General features: G+C 35.9%; 1 long non-coding RNA gene across 2 annotated transcripts; it reads left to right on the top strand.

The window, feature by feature from the left end:
- Positions 1 to 1,318: 1,318 nt before the first annotated feature.
- LOC146951810 (uncharacterized) lies at positions 1,319 to 3,661 on the top strand. Of its 2 annotated transcripts, XR_015032306.1 has the most exons (3): positions 1,319 to 2,371; positions 2,478 to 2,510; positions 2,698 to 3,661. It is a non-coding gene; the product is annotated as an uncharacterized LOC146951810 (long non-coding RNA). The 2 variants fall into 2 exon arrangements; XR_015032307.1 differs by lacking the exon at positions 2,478 to 2,510.
- Positions 3,662 to 10,602: the final 6,941 nt, after the last annotated feature.

Below are 10,602 nucleotides of genomic sequence, written 5' to 3'. Positions count from 1 at the left end.
TTTTAGCTACTTGAGTTAATAGGATTTTTAGCTACTGTTTGTGTTTAATTTTGTTGCATAATTGTGAATTTTGGTAGGTTACTTAGCTTACAAGTCATTAAGTAGTTAAATAATGTAAATATGTTTCAAAACTTGTTTTAAAATGTCAAGTAGATCAAGTAGCCTTAATTCCCATTCCAAGCTTGTTTCTAAACTTTAAAAATGTAATTGGAATGTGAGGATTATAGGTCACTTGGTTCTTGCATTTTATGAACAAATTTTGGCCATGTTTGCACTTATTTTCTACCTTTTTACATTCTAATATTTCCCTTACTTCACTTCTTTGATATTGCCTTATGCTACTAACCTTTTCCTTTCATATTTCATATCCACCATAAGCATCATCATTGCATCCCATTTTCATCTCTATTTTCTTTCTTGCAACTTAATTTGTACCAAAAGTTAGAATGTAAACACTTAGGAAATTTTGTAATATTCTTTCATGCTTTTATTTTCTTGGCAAAGAGGCCATAGAATGTATCTAGGGTATGATGTAAAGGACAATGGACTCTAAAAATGTACACCGACACAAGCACCGACACATGCACACACATCACTAAGTAGCTAGAATATGCATGTTTAGATGTATGTTTAGGATTGTATGTTTAGATGAATGCCTAGGACTTATACTTAGAAAAAACCAATTTTCCAAAAAAATGTGAACAACATCACTCAAATCATTTTCTAAATAAACCTTGGGATCAAAATCCCATTGTAATTTTCCCTTTTATTTTCTTAATCAAATTTCAATGAACTTTAATCATACTTAGACTATATTTTGTAAATAACTAATTCCACCCCACCTTTTCTAAATCTCATGCCCTTGAGGCCTCTTTCTATTCTTCAAAATCCATTTTCAAACTTAAAATCAACCAACAAAAACAAAAACATTTTTTGAGAGAGAACTACGGTGGATTTGATCCCTTAAACGGGTACGTAGGCAAGGAACAAAATTCCTTCAATTCAACTAAAATAAAAATCCAAAAACATTCTTCTCCCTCCAATTCTTCACTTAGAACATTCTTAGGTTTAATAAACACTTTCAAATAGCATTTAAAAATAAAGCGCGTGCGTAGAAATTAAAGACGGTTCCTATAGGTTACTATGGTCGTTATGGGTGCCTAACACCTTCCCGTAGCGAAAACAACTCCCGGACCTCGATTCTCAAGGGTTTTGCTTACTTTTTCCCTTCCCAAGAAAAAAATAAGATATCACCGGTTTAAAAGGTTCAAACGTAATCAATGTTTGACACCCGAAAAACCAAGATAAAACACATTTTAGAGAGTATTTTAGGAGATATTGAGAGAAAATATTGTCCTTTGTCCTCATCACTATAAGAGGACTTGTTGTACTCTTTTCTTTTACATAGTGGAACTTTGCTCGTGATCGCCCGTGGTTTTTTACTTCTCATATTGAGGAGTTTTCCACGTAAATTTTGTGTGTTATTTCTCTTATTATTTTACTTACTTCTCTTTAATTCCCAATTGCATCGATCCTGTGCTTCCGCATTGCGCTGATATCCCTAACAATATCAAATAACTTATTGATTATATCCTTTATAAGTTAATATGATATTAGTTGGTTTATCAACTATTTGTTCTTTATACGATGGTTTTCACGATTTTGTATTATTTTGAATTTCCTTTGAGTAACTCTCACGGTTCTTCTAATTCCTTTTCGAAATATCTTCATCTTGAATTGGATCCACTTGGTTCGAAAGTGATATTTTTTCGTTTGTAATATAATTTAAATTTTTCATGTAACAATTACTCTATAAAAAATGATGTCAAATATGAGTAGGATATTATGTCAAAAACAATATGAGTAGGTTTTAATTACTTTGTTTACAAAGAAAATTGGAATGAAGAGATGATATTTCAGGTCAAGACAAGAAAGACTTTAGAACTTAAAGGGAATAGAAAAGGATATTTGTATATTCTACATTTGTTTTTTTAGGTAATTTACATATGTGTTGTGTATTGAAGGGCAACATAAAAAATTAAATTTTTTATTTTGACATGTGTGTACGTGGAAGTATGGGCTTTCTCGTATACTTTAATAGAGGTTGGCTTCTAACACCATTCCATCATTCATTCATTCCTGCACACAATCTAAAACCAAACAAGCTCTTCTTCCATTTTATTTTATTTTATTTTATATTTTCTTCTCAGGTAACTCTCTTCTCTTTTCGAATAAATAAAATAAATAAATATTTTATCACTTGTTTATTGTTTTGTTTGGTGAGTTGAAGTGGTTAGATTAGATCTATCTTTGAAGATAGATGCAAAGAAACAAGGTCTCAAGATAGATAGATGCCATGAATGTGTGTCAGGTAATTATATTATATTCTCTTGGTAACTTTTGGGATTATATATATATATATATATATATATAAATCATAAAAGTGAAGTTGAGAAAATTATGTTTGCTTCTGGCAGGTTCTGTTAACTCAATTAGAAAGAAATAAACATGTGAGTTAGACTTTCATATTTACAAATTAAGTAAATATCTTAATCATTTATGTCCGATGATTTTTATGCTCTTGTTCCAATCCCTTAACTCAATTAGCATCATGAATGCAATTAGCCTGAAACATATCAATAGTTCTACTCTACATATTGGTTTTGTATTGATATCTTGCTGGCTTTGTTTGTGCAGACTGGAGGAACACTTCCAATAACTGCCAGAACTTTAGAAACTATAATACGTCTCTCAACTGCTCATGCCAAATTGAAGTTGAGCAGAAAGGTACTGTACTTGGCATCCACCTTTTAGATAGATATTTGTAACATACTTTGACAACAAACGTAGTATGTCCAGAGGCTCAATATAATAATATAGTACCTAGCTAAAACCTATCTTGGTAGAATCAGAAGCAGAGTTTGAGGACATTGATTCCGATGATTCAATTGAAGAAGTTGAAGGACATGCCTCACTACTATCTGAAAATGAGGATAATGATTATGTTGGAGAAGAGGAGAATAAATTTTATTTTATTTTTTTGAAGGGGAGAAGAGGAGAATAATTAGATCTTTTATCAATGAATGGGCATACTTTGATGACATCTTGTCATTACGTAATTTTATATGTATTTTAGCACAAAAATGGAGTTCACAAGGAGACTTATGCAGCAAAAGAGCAGAAAAACTGAAGAAAATACAAAGAAAGAAAACGTGTCACGATTTATCAGAAACGTGACACGATTTAAGAGCTTCAGAAAGGTTTGGTTCGACATTATGAAAACGTGTCACGATTGGTAAAACGTGACACGATTTGGTGAAACCCTAATTCAGTTTCTTGCTCCAGAAGGTAAAAACGTGTCACGATTCACTTAAAACGTGACACGATTTGGGCGATTTTCTGTGCCTATTTATGCTGAAGTCTATTCCAAAAACAAGGGTTACGAATTCTAGAGAGCCAAGTGCGATTTTGCAACTGCAAGGAAGACCAGGAGGACGATTTCTTCATCTTCCAACCTCTTTGTGTATGTTTTATTACCTCTAATGATTATGTTATTTGTAAACACTATTATGAGTAGCTAAATTCATTAGAGGTTAGGTCTGAGATGATTCGTTGTAACCCTAATTGAGATATTATGTTGTGAAACTCTATTTATTGTGAATGATATTCTAGTCTTTGTTCAATTCAATTGTTCTTAATGCTTTTTATATCCTGATCAAATATAAATATGATTTTGTGAGAATGAATGACTACTGACCATAGCTTTCTACTTTGACCTATTGAATTGTTCTAATAAACATGGTTAGTCTAGGAATGGATAATCGTTTATTAGTGATATTAGGTTAACGTGCTTTAAACCTTCAAAGATTATTAGACCACCTAAGGGATTAGGGACTGTAGTTTAAGAAGAGGGTCCTAACTCAAGGGATTGATTAGGACTATTTTGTTAACTATCGTGGGATTAGAAGATCATTCATACGAATAGGTGCAACATAACAATTAGGGGAACATAGATGATTCGAAAGCCCTAAACTCATCTCTCTCTTATTCTTGAAAACCAATTTATTTTTAGCAGTTACTTTTATGCAATCAAACCAATCTACTGCCTAGTGGCAAATCAAAATAACCTTTATACATCCTAAAATACAACGTAGTTGAATTATTGAGATTAAAAACAGTCCTCGTGGGATCGATATTTTTACTACTTCGATAGTATTTGGTGCACTTGCCAGAGGTCTATCAAGTTTTTGGCGCCGTTGCCGGGGACTGTTGAATTATTTCAACAAGGCAATTACGTTATTATTTAGGATTTCTGTCTTTTATATTTTTGTATATATATTTATAAAAAAAAAAAAAATATTATGCTCTTTGTTTTCTTCTCATTGTACTGTGCTACTGAAAAGTTTATCCAAGTTTTGCAGCTATGATAGACAGGTTACTCCTCTATGACACCGAAGAGATTGCTAAGTTGCAGTATGAAAAATATATGTTATCTTTTAAGATCAAAATTTTGGACAACAAAATCTCGAGTTGTGGTCATTATGAGGTGAATCAACCAGGTAGTGATGGTGAAGGGAAGAAAGAGGTGATCAACATCGATTACAATACTCAACTTCAGAATATTTTAGATGACTTCTTGGTGTCAAATCAAGTTTCATTTGAGAAGTTTGATGTTCAGTGTGGTGATCTTGTTGAGAAAGCACATGAGTCTCAGAGGAAGCTGGTTCAGATGAAGAGTGAGTGTCACAAGGTTGAGGTGGAAGAAAAACCCAAAGTGAGGAGTGTTGATATTTTCCCGAAGTCTGAACCAACGGAGGTTGAGGAAATCACTCGTGTGCAGATGGATGCACGTCCTTCTCTACGGTGGGAGAGCTTAAACTCTAAAGGTTTAACGGTGAGATCATGGGAGCATCTACTTCTTTGCTACAAATTCATGGAATTCCTACCAAACAAGAGGAAGAAGAAGGATGATGTGTTCTTTCTGACATATTTGCCACCCTAACAGTGGTTGAAGCGTCAAGCTCAATGACGTAAAAGAAAGCGCTTGGTGGGAGGCAACCCACATTTAGATTTCAGGTAGTATTTCTTATTTCCTTTTTATTGCTTTCAAATATTCAAAAATACAAAAAGATTTTTGCTGAAACAGACAGAGGAAAGAAAATTTTTGTTTTCCAATACTATGCAAATCGTGACACGTTTTGGGCCAAACGTGACACGATTTGCCCCCCCTCTGAAGCTCCTCTCAGAAATTTTTCTAAGTTAAAAAAGGTGCCATTCGACATTTTCAAAAACGTGGCACGATACTGAAATCGTGACACGATTTTTGGCACCTAAAAATTTTTCTAAGTCTCAAACTGGTGCAATTCGACAATTGGAAATCGTGACACGTTGGCCAAAACGTGACACGATTTCTGGGCAAGAAAAATTTTCAAAAAGAGCAATCGTGACACGTTTAGCCCAAACGTGACACGATTTTAGCAGTTTCAAAAATTTAACCGTTACAAAACAAAATCGTGACACGTTTTTGGCCAAACGTGGCACGATTTTCCCAGCCTATAAATATATCCAACACGATTTTCATTCCATTCAATTCCAAAAGTAGCCAAACTCTGCCAAAATTTTCCCAGAACCCTAACCTACGATTTTCTAACCCTTTTCTACCAAAAATCTTCATCTTTTCATCTTCTAATCACCAAACCATTACCATACACCTTCATCATCACCAACAAACAACCAAACCCATTATCTCCATCTTAACCCTAACCCTAATATCCATTTTTCTCCAAACCCTAACCCTAACCATGGTTGAGACCCGCAACAAAGGCAAGTCCCAAGCCACATCCCAACCAGCCAAAAAGGCCAAAATAGCCCCCAAACGCAAACAACTTGTCAAACCTAGCCCTAACACCGCACCCCCACCGTCCATCAACCACCGGTTTTATAATACTGCTGCCCGTGACCGTTTCAAGGACATCCGAGGCTATAGGGTGATCCCGGAGAGAGGTTTTGATTTCACCAAACTCATCTCCAACCCCGAATTCCATCAAGTGATCACTGAGAGAGGGTGGGAGTCTCTTGTGAGTATGATATTTGAGCAGGCCAACAAAACGATTGGGATAGAATTTTATTCCAATGCTAGGTATATGGGGAGGAAGTATGTGTCCTATGTGAGGGGGAAGGAGATAGACTATAGCCCGGAGAGGATTAATCAGTTGCTGGAGATTGTGCCACCGGAGATTTGTGATGTGAAGAGGAGGATGGAGGAGTGCAAGAATTGGGATGATGAAAGGTGGGAGGAGTTGCTATTGCAGATTTGTGTTGAAGGTGCTAAGTGGCATGGAGGGTCACATATGCTGTTGAGGGCTGACTTCAAGCCCCATGCAAAGGCGTGGGCATCTTTTGTGGTGCAAACTATTGAGGGCACCTCTTGTACTTCAGAGATTCCGCTGCCCCGCTTGTTGACGCTGTCTGCTATTCTTGATGGTGCACCCATCAATGTTGGTGAGTTAATTGCCGACAATATCTATATGTTTGCTTCAGGTACCAAGAAAGCACTCCCTCATTTGAGCCTTATCAATTGGCTTTGTGAGGAGGAGGAGTGCGATTTGTTTGCTAATGATTTGAGTGCAGCAATGATGAAGCCCATCACCGACACTTACATGGATGGCTTTGTCAAGGATTATCATGACCGCATGCAGACTATCATGGGTGCCGAGGCAGCAGCAGCAGGACAGCCACAGCCGCCACCACCACAACAGCCACAGCCACCACCTCAGAGTCAGACTTTTGCTGGAGAGGGGAGCAGTCAGCAGGGTACCTATGCACCCATTCATCCGATGATGCTGGACTACATGTTCGGCCACGCCAACTGGATGAATGAGGTGTCAGATCAGGAGTATTGGAACCGTCCGAGGTTTGGTCAGGAGTTCACTGAGGCGGTCTGCCTCAACAGGAGGAAGATGACTGGGTCTTTCGAGCGCTTTGATGGGTCCGAGGAGGCTATGGACCACTACTTTGATGTCACCAGAGGTCGAGCTCAGGATAGAGAGCAGGAGATCCGAGCTGACTTTGCTGCTGGTGGAGCTCAGTCTAGGCAGCACTTTGGAGAGGATACCTATGCAGAGGAGGACCCCAACACTTGGATTCCGACGGACCAGATGCAGGATTGAGTGGGCTACTGATGGCCCACCTTTTATTCTTTTTCTGTTTTTGTTTCAGCACTTTGGTTATGTAACTTTAATTTTATGTTCGAACAATTTTATTTGCTTTCATTAAGTTTAACTCGGTTTTACTCCCCGTTTATGTAATTATTCCTGCACTTGTTTATTATTGATGAATTTGTTTGTTTAGTTGACTTTTTACAGTTTGATAACAAATAGTTGTTCAAGTGGTATTCCAAAAGTTCAAAAGGAGGAGTGACTTGGTTTTCAAAGGCGAAGTGTACGGCGTTGCTAGGTAGTCACATACTCCCAGAAATCTCAGCCATAAGGTTCATTGCCATATTTTGTTTTTCAATTTACTTATATTTAGCTTAGTTTTCCATGCAACTACATTTCTAGAACTTGCATTGTTTCTCTATTATTGATTGGTCTTTGTTAATTACACACTGAGGCAAAAGTGCTTGGTCCTGTGAGCCTTTTGAAGCCTACCCTGATTAAAATTGTTAAACTTTATCCTTTTCTTAGCCACTTTGAGCCGGTAGGATTAGAACTTTTTGTTCGGTGACAAACTACATTACAAACTTAGAGACTTTTAGGACTTGTCCCTTATTGTTTTTCTGAGTTAGGCATTGTAGAATGTTGCTTAAAATTAAGTTTGGGGTTGCTATTGGAATTTGCAACCAATTAAGTTTGGGGTGGGGGTACTAGAGAATAAGAGAACAAAAAGAAAAAGAATTGTCATGCAAAATGCAAAAATACATTCAAAAATTGATGTATGAAAAAAAAAATATGAAATGAATGATGAAAAAGGGACCAAACTTTGAAACATGCGAGTAACTTCAAACTCGATTGTCCCTAAAAGTTATAATTATTCTCTAGTACCTTTGCATTGATTGTTATTCCACAAGGTGAATGATCGTAGGATTGAATTTGTTCTTTAACTTTCGTAGGAATGCCTAACTCAAATTTTGTGTAGCCTACTTATCCAAATATGTCCCACCTTTCACCTAAGCCCCGTTATAACCCTAAAGACCTCAAAAGTGTGTAATGATATTGACTTTGATTGATATTTAGAAACTTTTCAAGCATATGGTAATATGTAGACCTGCATGTCGACTGGTAGAACCCTATTTCATATTGATGCGTGGAGTTGTGAATTGGTGGATGCGAACAAGTCAAACTAGCTCATCTTTAGCTAGTAAGGAGTTGAACTTTTGGGTACTATCGCTTGATCAGGTAATTGTTATTTCACTGTCGATTGTCAGCTTTGCAACCAAATTCCTTGAGGACAAGGAATGGTTTAAGTTTGGGGTTGTGATGACATCTTGTCATTACGTAATTTTATATGTATTTTAGCACAAAAATGGAGTTCACAAGGAGACTTATGCAGCAAAAGAGCAGAAAAACTGAAGAAAATACAAAGAAAGAAAACGTGTCACGATTTATCAGAAACGTGACACGATTTAAGAGCTTCAGAAAGGTTTGGTTCGACATTATGAAAACGTGTCACGATTGGTAAAACGTGACACGATTTGGTGAAACCCTAATTCAGTTTCTTGCTCCAGAAGGTAAAAACGTGTCACAATTCACTTAAAACGTGACACGATTTGGGCGATTTTCTGTGCCTATTTATGCTGAAGTCTATTCCAAAAACAAGGGTTACGAATTCTAGAGAGCCAAGTGCGATTTTGCAACTGCAAGGAAGACCAGGAGGACGATTTCTTCATCTTCCAACCACTTTGTGTATGTTTTATTACCTCTAATGATTATGTTATTTGTAAACACTATTATGAGTAGCTAAATTCATTAGAGGTTAGGTCTGAGATGATTCGTTGTAACCCTAATTGAGATATTATGTTGTGAAACTCTATTTATTGTGAATGATATTCTAGTCTTTATTCAATTCAATTGTTCTTAATGCTTTTTATATCCTGATCAAATATAAATATGATTTTGTGAGAATGAATGACTACTGACCATAGCTTTCTACTTTGACCTATTGAATTGTTCTAATAAACATGGTTAGTCTAGGAATGGATAATCGTTTATTAGTGATATTAGGTTAACGTGCTTTAAACCTTCAAAGATTATTAGACCACCTAAGGGATTAGGGGCTGTAGTTTAAGAAGAGGGTCCTAACTCAAGGGATTGATTAGGACTATTTTGTTAACTATCGTGGGATTAGAAGATCATTCATACGAATAGGTGCAACATAACAATTAGGGGAACATAGATGATTCGAAAGACCTAAACTCATCTCTCTCTTATTCTTGAAAACCAATTTATTTTTAGCAGTTACTTTTATGCAATCAAACCAATCTACTGCCTAGTGGCAAATCAAAATAACCTTTATACATCCTAAAATACAACGTAGTTGAATTATTGAGATTAAAAACAGTCCTCGTGGGATCGATATTTTTACTACTTCGTGTTTCGTTACTGGGAAGGTTATATTTTTGCATTGTGTAGTCCTCCCTCTCATTACAGGGTTCAGGGTTGTTTTTGGTTAAGTGTTGGATAATGTCTAAATTGTGTTATATTTTTCAGCAATGAGTTTTCAGTAAAGTGTGTAGGAAGGTACCTTCAGTTATTCACTCTGCTTCATTTACTAGCAGAAGGTAAGAGTGAACTGAGGTATTGATTCCTATGCACACTGTGGACTGAAGCTGGAAAGTATCGAACATTAGTTCATAGAATTAGGTATTCAAGTTCAAGAAGAGATCAAAAGAGATCTCATTAGATAATAATTCTAAGTGGCTAAATTCTACTAGTTAATAACGTCTATTTTCGTGACTATTTTAATATTTTTGCTTTTATTAACATTTGTAGAAAGGGTAACCTTGGTTGGTTGGGTAAAGTGAAATAATTAAATTGTGTGGATGATGAAAATAGAATGTGAGGTTGATAGGAAGGTTAAGGTAGCAGAGAGCGAGGACAGAGTAAACTATATAGATCCAGGGCAATTAACATGTTAACTAAGGAGTAATAATATGGATTATTGAGAAAGAGGCAGAGAAAAGAAAAATTTGGAGCAACCTTGAAGGCTACTCGTTTTTGTCTCTACCAACAATTTTCTCCTATCCAGTTAAGCCAAGTATCAAGATTAAAAAAAATTATGAACAAGTTATGCCCAACATGACCCTTTGACAAAACAAAGATAATTCTCCATGCCAAATATTAAGTTGAAATTGCAAGTTATAACCATAACTCCAACACATGGAGATGACTTTATTGACATAATCTACGATCGCAACATGAAAAATACCTACTATCACAGTTCACTGATGAAAGCTCAAAATAAATAAAGACAAAGAACTTATATCACAGTTCACTAATTCAGATTAATCCCAATCAAATGACTTAGACAATACAATTTCAATTTGAGATTATGATATAATTGAGAAATCTTACTGCAGAAATCAGGTATGATAACTGAGGTCAA

Source organism: Medicago sativa, chromosome 1 (assembly GCF_051527215.1).
Source record: "Medicago sativa cultivar Bolivia chromosome 1, Bolivia_mono, whole genome shotgun sequence".
NCBI lineage: Eukaryota > Viridiplantae > Streptophyta > Magnoliopsida > Fabales > Fabaceae > Medicago > Medicago sativa.
This window is presented reverse-complemented; position numbering and strand designations above follow the sequence as displayed.